The following is a 12,454-nucleotide window of genomic DNA, read 5'->3' on the forward strand; positions in this document are numbered from 1 at the left end:
AAAAAAAACAAAGGGGGGAAAGCGACCATTGTTTTCTGCTTTGTACGATGATCCTGAAGACATCCATTTTTCCTGCAGTCCATATGGAAGTTTATCCACAATTGGTGCGATTCCACGCGATGTGTCCAAATATGACAAGCCAGTCAGGTATCCATCCTCTTTAGCTCCTTGGATTTCCATGAGAAGATCTCCCAGTTCACGTAATTTAGTGTTATCTTTGGCTGAGATCTTGGGAAAACTGTCCAGTCGTTGAAAGAGCGACTTTTAGATTATTTCCGGAGCAGCGTAGCAGTCGCATAATCTTTCCCATGCCTTTTTCAGGGCCAGATCAATATTGTTTATGTAGACGGAGCGGACACGCCTGACCTGCTCACCAGATTCTTTTCCAAGCCACTTAATCATGAGGTCTAGCTCCTGACTAGCTGTAAGATTGACATCAGCAGCTGCGTTATTGAATGATGACTGCCATGCTCGGAAATTTTCTGGTTTGTCGTCGAACTGGTAAAGGCTAGAGGTGACAAGGTCTCGCCGTGCCAAGTATTGTGCTAGCGGCTCAGCTTGGTGCAGCATGATGGCAGAGGTATCATGTGGAGGTACATATGATGGAGCATGTAAATTCATGATCGCATTCGTTTTTTCCGCTTTAAATTGTCCTTCTGATTTGATTTGCTTACTTACATTTGGTGTTTGCAAGACAACATTATCTTCTCTTCTTGAGCTTAGTCTTTCACCAACAGGTTGTAACACTGAAGGGTTTGGTGGAGGGTCCCATGTTACAAAGCTATTTTGTGACTCTGCCTTTCTTGCTGATTTTGATTGTGGATCTTTTGAAGAGGAACTTGAAGATGATTTCCGGAACTCAATCTGCGACTGAACATAGTCCTTTGTTCGCTGAATTTTTATATTTTCTGATTTATCCTTTTCATCATCAACAACAAACTCCATTGCTGCAGCTTCCTCTAAAACCTGAGCCTCCACAATAGCTGCCTCTGCTTCTCTTTTTAGTGTTAATACTTCTAATTCGGTGTCAATCCGAATTGCTTCCAGTTGATTTTGCGCTTCTCTTGTTTTTCTTTCTGCTTCTTTTGCAGCCTTTTCGATCTTAAGTTTTGCTTCATCACCAGCATATGATGCTCTTACTTTTGCAGCTTCAGCTTTGGTTCTGGCATGCACCACACTTGCCGATGACGTTGAGCTTTTTGTGCTCCTAATACTGCGTGACGATGATCTTTGACTTGATGCCATGTTGCTCACTCTCAATCATCAAATAATGCTTTTTCACTGTAATGTTCTTGTTCAGCGTGTCAAAACTGCTTACTAAACATCCAGCTAAACCGCGTTGAATGAAGAGAAAGTCGTCGTAAGATTCACCATTTACTTCCACAATTCTTCAACAACTTTTGGTGAAAACTGCAACAAACATTACAAAATAACATTCAGTATGTAACTTCAAAACATGTTTCTATGTGCAGTTATCAATAAAGCTTTATATTTTAGTAAGTATCTCTTTACAGACTAAAATATAACTTTAAATATAAAACTTCTCCAAATTATCTCAAACTCACAATAAAACACATTATATAATTCTTTAACTTCTACTGGATAAATTTACAGCATTGCCTCAATGATGATGACAGTGGATGATCATGGATTAAGCTCACAAGAGTCTGTCATGCTTGCGGGAAGAGCCAAGAAGAGACAGAAAGATTTTAACAGGAAATGATGTAAACTAAAGGCTCTTTCAAAATAAACTTCTTATCTAGGAAAACTTAAATTTCAGTTAAAAATAAACTCTTTGCTTTAAATGCTTTTAAACTTTACAGTTTCCTCCCACAAAAAGGCCTTTTTCTAGTTTCCTGCAGATGAATTCTTTTCCTGCTGGGAGTTCTCATCTGGGTTTGCAGATTCTTAGTTGGAGGAAAACTTGGAGCAAATTCTTCCCAGAAAAAGGATTTTCTCTGGAGTGAATTGACATGAACAGAGTGAGTTTGGACTGAAAGCAGCAACAGGGAGGAGATGTTAGAGCTTCATCAGAAAACAGCTTTCTGGAGGAGTTGGAAGACGTCAACAGTCACAGTGATGGTGAGGAGGAGGAGCTAAGACTTCCAAAGTCAGAGCTAAAGATGGAGGAGCAGCAGGAGGAGGTTCTTCACTGAAGGAGAGCACAAGTCCAGCTTGTCAGTGCTTTGCTGATTGGCTAGTTGGATGTGTTCTTTGATGAGCTTTTCAATCTGACGTCTGCTTGGAGGACTGTTTTCATCCTTTTGGATGATTCCACTATTTGAACCAGACCTGGAACTAGAAGAGACTCAATGAGAACAGAAAGACAAGAAAGGATCCAAACCAAACTCTTCTTCTGTCTGACTTCAACCATGAAGGGACTTGAACCCTCAACCTTCTGATCCATGAGGCCACATGGTCTGTGAGAATATCCAGGTCCAGCTGCAGGTGGAGGACAGCATCATCCAGCTGAAGAAGAGGAGGAGCTTCTGCTGCCTCAAAGAGGAAGGTGGAGGAGGTGAGAGGCTGCACTGGAGCTTTGGACCAAACCCTGTGATGGATGAACAACATCTCCAGGCTGTTTCCAGCCTGACCAGGGGCCTGTTTCAGAAAGGAGGTTCAACCAACTCTGAGGTTAAACTTGAACTCTGAGTTGGTCAATCGAGAGATTAACAACTCTGAGTTTTCTGTTTCAGAGAAGCTGATCGGAGTTAGATCAATCAACTCTGAGTGGACTGATTCGGAGGTGAGCGTGCGCACAGCGACTTTAAGAAGCCATTATCAATGGAGCGCAGATATCACGAGTCACCATGGCAACCGTGAAAACAAAGAGGTCTGCGTATTTTTCGCCAGCTGAACTTGACGTGCTGCTGCAGAGTTACAGTGAATATGAGCACATATTCCAGAAGAAAAGCAACACCGCTGCATCTGCAAAACAGAGACAGTTAGCGTGGAAAAACATAGCTGCTCAAGTTAATGCCTAAGTTTGCATTTAAATCATTGTTATAAAATATTGGCTGTAATAACTTTTTAAATAGCGTAAGGAGTGAAATAAAAATGGCGATATTTAGGTGTACTTTTGAAGTGTTATTCCTGGTGTAAATGCATGAAATGCTGCATAGTGTACAGAACCAATCTGGGGGAAAAATGCATTTAACGTCGGTAATGTTTAGAGGACTTTTTTGTTAACCTTCCCCTCTTGCAAACGTTGGTCATTTTAATATTAATACATGCAATTGTGTTTTTAAAAGTGAACTTTTGTCTACTGTTGAACCTTTCGCTGCGCGAAGACTTCTCCTTTCTTTTCTCTCGTCTTTCCGACCGTGGTCAGAAGCGCAGGGGAGATTTCCTTCAGGGCCGAAGGGAATTCTCCTTCGGGGTTCACTTCCCGTTGGAAACCCTCAACCTCCAGAGCGGATTAAGAATGACTCCAAAACAGTTATTCTGGAAATGACACCTTCTCTTTATTTAACTAAGTGCTCCGTCCTCCGAACACACAATATATACCACGTACACCCCCCCCCCCCCATCTGCACCTGCACTCGCCCCTCCCCTTGTCTCTCGTGGATCGCACCCCGCTCAGCACACACACACTGCAACACTACCCTTGTATTGATCAAGTGGTATAGGTTTATATGGGATTAAGAAAGTAAGCAGTGCTAGCAAATTGTGTTTCCAAAAAGCAATTGTTACATTAATCTAATTCAATGTCCCTGATTTCATTTTCATGTAGATGCAATCCTGCAGGAATTAAAAGAACATGGCAGCAGCTAAAAATGAATTATAAAAACATAATTCAATCAGGTCAAATGTGAGCATGTCATGGATGTAGGCTTTGTTGACAATATTTGACATATGAAACATCTACATAGCAATACATATCTAATGTTGTTTTCATATGTAATTGACTGCAATGAAAAACGGTAACGCTCAAACAAAAACGTATGGAGAAATGACAAAAAAATCGAGTCTAGGTCTCAAAATCCTCGCACGACGTAAATGTAATTCTCTATGAATTAATGCAGCCTCCTCGTCTATTGGGTCCTCCAAAAAAGGACAAGCCATTCTTGTCACTTAGACCGTCTCAGTGTGACGGAAATTTGGGCAATGAAGGTTAAAGCGAAAAATACCGCTTCGTCTTTAAAAAGGGGAGTGGACCGGCATAAACTTTGAGTTTGGAGAATAACACCTGCTCCCGACCAGGTTAGGTTCACAGCATAAGTAACCATGGACACTGACTCCGAGTATAAGTTACCTCTCTTTCAGAAACGGGTTTGACTTACTCTGCTTTCTCTGGTTTAACAAACCTCCCATTCTGAAACGGAAAACCCAGGGTTTCCCTGATTTCAGGGTTAATGCACTCAGAGTTTACACTTAACCTCCTTTCTGAAAGAGGCCCCAGGTAAGGGGTTGGCGCCATTTCTTGTAATATTTAGTATGTTTTTATTTAGACTAGTTAGGTAGTTTTTTTTTGTTGTTGTTCCTTTTGATTTATAGGTTTAGGTGTGGAGTTAGGCCTTGTTTTGTTATATTGTGTTTGTTTAGTTGGCACGACCCAAACGTCACAACCTCCCCCACAGGTAATGGTTTGCAGCAGCCTGAATCTTTCTTTTCTATAAACTATATATACACACACACATCATCCTTGACTACTTGTCTTATTTCATGGTTGTGCTGTTGCGCCCTCCCCAGGGATGTAACAGTCATGAAAATAAAGAACTCTTTGAATGAGAAGGTGTTTCCAAACTTTTGGTCTGTATTGTAAATAAAAATGTTAAGTTTTTTTTTTTTTTTTTGTCTAAACCTACGACGGAGTATTAGGGCCACCCAAAAAAATAAAAAAATAAAGTAAAATTACGACATTTTATCTCGTAAATTTACGAGAAAAAAAAACTTGTAAATTTACGAGAAAAGTCATAGATTAACAAGGAGAAAACACCGAAGTTGTCCGTTTATCAGAGCATCGCTTGAAAATGAAATATGTGGAGTCTTTTGTGAAGCTTTATTTCCAGGTTTATTATAGGTTTGAAACAAAGAGATTCTGAACCTTTGGCGACTCAAAATCAGATTGTCAGTGTAGCAGTCTGTCCGGGGTTCAGTGTCAGTAAAGCGGAGTTTCATATGTAAAATAAGGAGCTCAGAGACACGTTTGGGTGCAGAGGATCGTTGCAGCTTTTATTCTCTTCATTCACAAACCCTGAACTTCATCTGTCACCTTACGTCATGAACCTGTCATCAGATCCGAACACCAATGCGGAAGTAAACGTCCCGTTATATCATCAAACAACAAAGATGAATGAAAATAGTCTATTATATTAGCATTAGAACGTTGAAAATGCCAAAAAAGTGATCCTCCTCCTCAGACGGAAGCGTCACACAAACGTAGAGATCTTATTTTTGGTGGAGGAAGAAAGGATTGAAGTGGAAAACTGCAGGGACACCGATGGCTTCATCGGGCTGCAGGGGTCCTGCAAACCAACCATCAATAAATAAAACTTGAATAAATTGTAAATCAAACAAATGAGCTTCCAGATATTTGGAACGTTCAAGCTCATTCAGCTCACCTGTTCAACTGAGTTTAGTCGGTCTGCTCTGTTGCTGCGCGGCGTTCACCTGCTGCTCTGCGTGCTCACTTCCACTTAATATCGTAAATTAACGAGTTTTTTCCTCATAAATTTACGACTTAAAATCTTGTAAAATTACGAGTTTTTTCTCATAAATTTACGAGTTTTTATCTCCTACATTTACGAGATAAAAACTCGTAATTTTACTTTTTTTTTTTTTTTGGTGGCCCTAATACTCCGTCGAATAAACCTGAAAAAATATGTGAATTTATTTAAATCTTTCCCAGTTTTTTATTGAAAAAATCTTTGAAGAAGACACAGAAACTAGAAACGGCATTAAAATCTTTGCAGATTGTTGGTGAAAAATGTTTGCGTTCCAAAGATCTTTAATTTTTTTCACTTTTCTTTTGTTACATCTCAGTTATATACTTAATAAATTTATTAATCTAATTTTAATTAAACTAGGTAAATATATCTAGTTTTTTCACTGTAATAATTTCAAAATTATTGTTTGTCTTTGTTATAAACTATACAGTTTAATGTTTATTTATAGTTGTAATTCTCTTCAGAAACAGTTTTTTTCGATCTTTATGCTTGATATTTTCTTTGTTTTTTGTTTACTTGTTTGCTTAAGAAATGTCTTTATTTTAGATATGCAATAAACGAATGTGATCACGTTTAGTCTCTGATGCGTTTTGTAGTCAAATCTGAACATTGGAATGAGACACAGTGTGATGACGTCACAACAGCTCTCAAAAAGTTTCCTCGATACATTTTTTTCTATTTTGATTTTATTTTATCTCCTAAACTTTATTTGCCAGTCAAGTTAAAAGAGCTTTTTTTTTTGCAACTATCGACATAATATGAGCGACAGACAACACTCCAGACCAGCTGGTGGCGCTAAAGCACCATGACCCTGTTAGCCAAACAAAGAAGAAGAACAGCACGAGGCGCTAGCAGCGTTAGCTTGTTAGCAGGCTAGCAGCGTTAGCTTGTGTTGAGAGGTCGGTGGTGTTTTGTTGGGACGTTTGTGAGGTTTGTTGGAAAAGGCTTTTCGCTTTGAAGCTTTTCCACGCGCATTCAAAAAGTCGAGAGTAGAAACCACAGAATTCAGCCGGGTAAAGTTACATGATATTTATTGCCCTAACAATAGTTCTAAAACAAAAGTCAAACAGATCTGGGTTCTCAATGTAAAGGCCTTCAAAACGTAAGAAGTTTACATGCGCTTTACATGAAGGCAACAGGAGAACAACAAAATAGTCCTCTGCTACAGTTTTTAAAGATGATTTGGGCTTCTCCCTCCCGTGGAAAACATGACGTCGAATCTCCGCCCTGGAACACTGGGATTGGGTAACTAATGATCCTCCTTCGTCCATCAGCCAATAGTCGACGGTCACTCTCCGGACCCAATCCATCTCCCCAGGGAATGACTTCAAAGGTACGCCTGGCGCTGTGATAAACTCAGACTCTTCCTGTCCGTAACAAATCAGATTGACAGCAAGAAATCCATGGAGAGCCTAGGTTAAAGATCAACCTTTTTGTTCTTCCCTGGAACCGGACATCTAGAGAAGTTCTCACAGCTATAATCTATTCCTCGTGGTTTAGATTAGACATTTCTGCTGACTGCTGTTGACCAATGCCCTAGAGGTCAACATCCCCCTCCTCTGTAGGGGAATGACTGACAGCTGTTGTCCGTGAAACATCCTAAGGAATGTGAGGTCAATGAAGTCAGGATACACACAGTTCTACACACTTAATCTATGAAACTAAAACTTCAAGTAATATAGGCAAAACAGAAAACGTAATAAAAATAAGACTACTAATACAAATTCCTTCAGTTCCCTCTCTTGGCCTCATGAAGTGAGGCCACACAAAAATAATAACACATTATCACATTACACAATAACAAAACATATCAGCAGGTCCACATGACCTGAGAGCTGTGGACTCAAACCCGCACAATCTAAAACAATATATGAACAATGAGTATTTCAAAGGTGATATTTTCAAGCCATGTGCGTGCAAGTAAAAAACCTGCCAGAACATTGCTCAATCCAGTTTTGAGAAACATTCAGTATACATTCAGACAGGAAAAATTCTTGCCTTTGGCAGCCATCCCTCGGGATACTCATGAATCACCAAATCTCAGCAGCATATCGACAATACAAATTACATAAAACAAGTAATAAGGGAACAAATAAAGAAACTACAAAAATGCAAATTGTAATTATTAACCTTATTTCAAAAGTATAAAAGTATAAAAAAGAGAGCAAAGACAATCAAAACAACACTTCCTGTAAGAGAAGGGACACCTGAGTTTAAGGGGAAAATAGGGAGATGTTAAGGCAGAACAAAATCACACAAAATGATTCACAGCTTGGGCGGTGTAAAGGGATCACTGACAGGCAACATGGCATATTGGCCATGCTCCCGGGCCTTGTCCCCCACCGCCTTCTCTATGAGGCGTGTCATGAGTGACCTAAAACAAGGAATGAAACAGCAACCACATAAAGTGAGAATAGTTGTAAAAACTACAAGTGCAACAAGAAGGGAAGAAAGCAAAGTTTTCCATGGGCCAAACACCTTCAGCCAATCATCCCACATGGATGTATCTACTCCTGAGTGTTTCTTCATTTTCTTAGTGAATGCGTGCAGACCTTCAATCACCCGGGTTAGTTTTTCATCAGCCTGCGTTTTATTAGGGATAACAGAACAACATTGATCTCCAATATAACCACAAACACCAGATTTCTCTGCCAAAAGCATATCTAAAGCTATTCTGTTTTGGAATGTCACTAGGGACGTGGCTTTCAACTGTTCATGCACCGCTTCAAAACCTGCAAGAGTGTAATTACCCAACCTCTGAACATTGTAATGAATGTAGTTAATTCTGTCAACATTTTTATTAGGAGTCACCCATATTAAAATACTCTCAAAACCTGCTGCCACCTGATTCACTAACTTATATTCATCGGGCACACCACGAGGTACTCCTAATGCATCAATATAAGTCGGATCTGCATCATTCCAATTAACTGACCGCTTTGTCCAGGTTGACCTTGAACCTAATTCTTGTTCCACGACATCTAACACATCTGACAAATCAACAGGTCGAACATACACCGGGAGAATCAATGATATCAAAGCACAACGTCCTGATGCATCCATGGGTAACCTATCAAATATCTGATCTTTCCCGCACCAAATCCAGACATCAGCTCTGGAAACAGGTTTAAAGTCCCTAAAGGATCGAATACCATAACACCATGTAGAATCAATATGTCCCAAAAACTCAGTGCCTGTTCCTTCTGAAAATTCAAAACATGAAAAGTTTTGCTTAGCCACTCTCCTGTCAAAAATGGGCTTACTTTTCTCACTTGGAACCACAGGATGATACTGATTTACTTCCTCACATTCTATTTTGTAAAGGATGGAATTGATCATGTTATCTGCAATACATTGTGGCATAACAGTGGCAGGTACTACCTTCAACAAAGGTCTAGGGCCCATACAGACCAGACAATCAGTTTTAGTCATGTTAGCCGCCTGTTCTACCATTAACAACCAGTTATTAGCATCTCCACTAATACCTGTTATAACCTGAAACCAATTATCTGGAGTAGGTGTTCCTTCTATAATTTTCACCTGTCTGGCCGGACCGAAACCTAATACTGTTCGTATTGGGGTAGTGGTGGTAGCGTTGAAGTCTGGACAAAACATAACCTGCCAGCACGGATCTTTGCCATTTGCCCATGCACAGACAAGCAATCGTGAACAAAAAGTAATATACCCCTTCGTAGGGGTAGGAAAAGGTTGAGCAGTAGTATTAACACGGAAAGTGAAAAATGAATCTGAAACAGTAAAATTGGAAATTATTGTAGACCACTGTCGAGCCTGAGGTGTCCAACCATAAGTACCTTTCTTCCAAGATGATTCTGCTGTGGATCTAAATATAGATCCCCATCCTCCATCCCCCAACAATCCTCGAATGTACCAATGATAACCTCGCCAGTCACTCGCTGTACCCCAGTGGTTATGTTTAAAATTACTTCTTGGTGCTATGATTAACACATCCAATGTCTGATTGGGATTGTAACAAAAATAGGGAAATCCTAAAGGGGGCGCCATGGAGCCACACATCAATTGTTCCGCTTCTCTAGTATAGGTCCAGATCTCATATAACGCATTTCGCCTTGTTCTGTTCTGTCCTAGAGCCATCTGCCTGTGGGTTTGAGTGAGGTTAAATTTAGCACGAGTAGCTACAATCTCAGGGTAATCAAGGAAGATAAACCACAAAAGAAATAATACACAGAAAACAAAACCGATACTTCCTAATGTCCATCTCCCTCTCTTGGACTGGGACAATCCCAGTACACTAATGGAAGAAAACATAACAAAGGCAGACAGAACACAAAGCACAAAAATGACAGTAAAAATATAAAGGGGAAGAAAAATCAAAAGGATATGTAAAAAATATAAAATGAATATAAAAGCACAAAAAGAGTATTAAAAATATAAATGGAAGTTATAAAAAGAGAAATCGCATATAAAAGTATAAAACAACAAAAAGTCCGTTACGGTTTAGATCAACAGGCGTCCTGTCCACGGTCCTGTGAAGGGCAAGGTCGCAACATGGAATAATGATACCACTTATTGCCTTTGCCTTGCAACTGCACAGCAGACGTCGTCCGAGCTGTGACACGATAAGGGCCCAACCACCTAGGCTCAGACCACTTCCGTTTGAACGCCTTCAGATAAACGTGCGTCCAGTCAGCCAGATCAGCACCTGGCGGGTCAGCTAGGGGCCCGTCCGTATCCGTAAGCTGCGCAGAAAAAGCAAAAGAGAAAGCATGCAACATCTTCCAATAGGTGGCTAAAGACCTATTGGGTGAGTGGGCGTCGTCTAAAGGTCTAACAGTCGACGAGGGGCCTGGCATCAATCTACCGGTCAAAAGTTCAAATGGAGAGAAACCTGTTCTGCGATTCACAGATTGTCTGACAGCCAACAAAGCTATAGGAAGAGCAGTAACCCAATCTAAATTCGTTGACGTACATATCTTCGCCAATTTTTCTTTCAGCGTGCGATTCATGCGTTCCACAGAGCCCTGTGAAGAAGGATGGTAAACACAGCCAAACTTATGTTGAAGCCCAAAAGATGCTTCAACCTGCTGTAGATGCTTACCATTAAAATGAGTCCCATTGTCCGACCTGATTTTTGCAGGGAAACCATGTGTGGGTATATAGTGATTTACCAGTGCTTTGATAACAGAGAGGGAATCCTCTCTTTTGCAGGGATAGGCCTCCGGCCATCCTGAAAAGGAATCAACGATAACCAGCAAATACCGCTTACCTTGCACCGGGTTGATCATGTCTGTGAAATCCATCACAATCTCAGCCCCTGGCCAGGGGGCAGGATCAAAAGTCCCTGGCATAGGTTTGAGGGTGGGCCTAACATTATAGGACTGACAAACCGTACAATTTTGCACATAATCACGACATACATCACGCAACCTGGGATGCCACCACATGTGCAGCTTTGTCATCATGACAGATGGCCCCAGATGCGCTGGACCATGTGTTTCCTTGAGGATTTGCCGAAGTAGAGGTCCGTCGGGTACCACAGGCTGGCCATGCGGACCAACCCACAGTCCATCCGATGTTTTTACTGCACCTGTTTGAAGCCAATAGGACTTCTGTTCCGGTGAGGTCGTGGATTGCAAGGTTACCAGATCATCGTGCGTAGGGCTGTCCAACAATTCAGGGGGTGTGTAAACACTTACCATCTGATGAGCGGGGTCATACCCTGCTGCTGCCTTCGCAGCCGCGTCAGCAGCGTTATTGCCCAGTGATGTAAAAGACTTACCCTTACTGTGACCTGGCACTTTGATCACAGCCACTCTGGAAGGCAGCTGCAGCGCATGATCCAACCGCTGCATCAGGTCCTTATGAGCTATGGGCTCCCCTCTCGCTGTAAGATAAGAATTTCTTTTCCATGCAGCGAGATCCAACAGTGCAGCCGACACTGCATAAGCAGAGTCAGAATATACTGTTACCTGTTCTCCAGGTGCAGCTTCGAGGGCCAGACACAGGGCCAGAACTTCTGCTGCCTGAGCTGATGGCTTAACTGTTAAAGCTTGTGTGGTCAAAGTGATAAACTCACCTCCGGAGGACTCCACAACAGCAGCCGCTGCCTGAAGAATTCCAGATGTGGAGCGGAAACAACAACCATCTGTAAAGAAAATTCTCCCTTCCGAAAGAGGCTTTGTCTCCAAATCTGGCCGAGTCCTCAATTCCTTCGCCACAGCTACAGCGCAAGAGTGAGGGTCCACAGAAATGCCCTCTGACATGTTAATCCCTGTGTGCTGATACTGAATGTTCGGAGCTGTCAAAGTTTTCAACAGCCTGGTCTGTCTCAAAGATGACAGTGTGAAGGAAGAAGACGCAACATATGATGTAACCGAATGCTCAGTCAGAATTATCAAAGGATGTGACATCACAACGTGCGCCGTTTTGAGAATGACTTTGGCTAACCCTGCAGCATAACGAGTACATAGCGGTGAACGGGCTTCAACGGCGTCCAGGGAGATGCTACAATACATGAGTACGTCTCGTCTGCCCTGGTTTTTCTGGAAAAGAACAGCATTAACGATTGTGGGCGTCATAGAAGCGTCAAGATAAAATGGTTGAGCATAATCCGGTGGTGCGAGAGTGGCAGCGCATGCCATGTCTTGCACTAATTTCACAAAGATCTGATCAGCCTCTGGGGTCCAGTCTAACATAGCTGTAAGGTTAGTTACACCCTGCTCTTTAATCATTAACCTCAAGGGGGCAGTGCGTTCCACAAAACAAGGAAGAAAATGTCTGCTGTAACCACAAAGACCCAAAAATGC

The 12,454-nt window shown here is 41.5% G+C and overlaps 1 protein-coding gene across 2 annotated transcripts in view; it reads left to right on the plus strand.

Moving 5' to 3' along the window:
- LOC144987150 (uncharacterized) overlaps window positions 1-12,454 on the plus strand; it is a 95,436-nt gene that overhangs the window by 70,999 nt on the left and 11,983 nt on the right. The window contains exon 1 of one of the 2 annotated variants that reach the window (XM_078936214.1): window positions 6,414-6,599. The exons of the other annotated variant lie outside the window; for it this stretch is intronic. The gene's annotated coding sequence lies outside the window, so the exon portion shown is untranslated. Of the gene's footprint in view, window positions 1-6,413; window positions 6,600-12,454 lie in introns of those variants that run through there. 2 annotated transcript variants of the gene reach the window in all.

This window comes from Oryzias latipes, chromosome 2 (genome assembly GCF_053564925.1).
Source record: "Oryzias latipes strain Hd-rR chromosome 2, Olatipes_Hd-rR_3.1".
NCBI classification, from domain to species: domain Eukaryota; kingdom Metazoa; phylum Chordata; class Actinopteri; order Beloniformes; family Adrianichthyidae; genus Oryzias; species Oryzias latipes.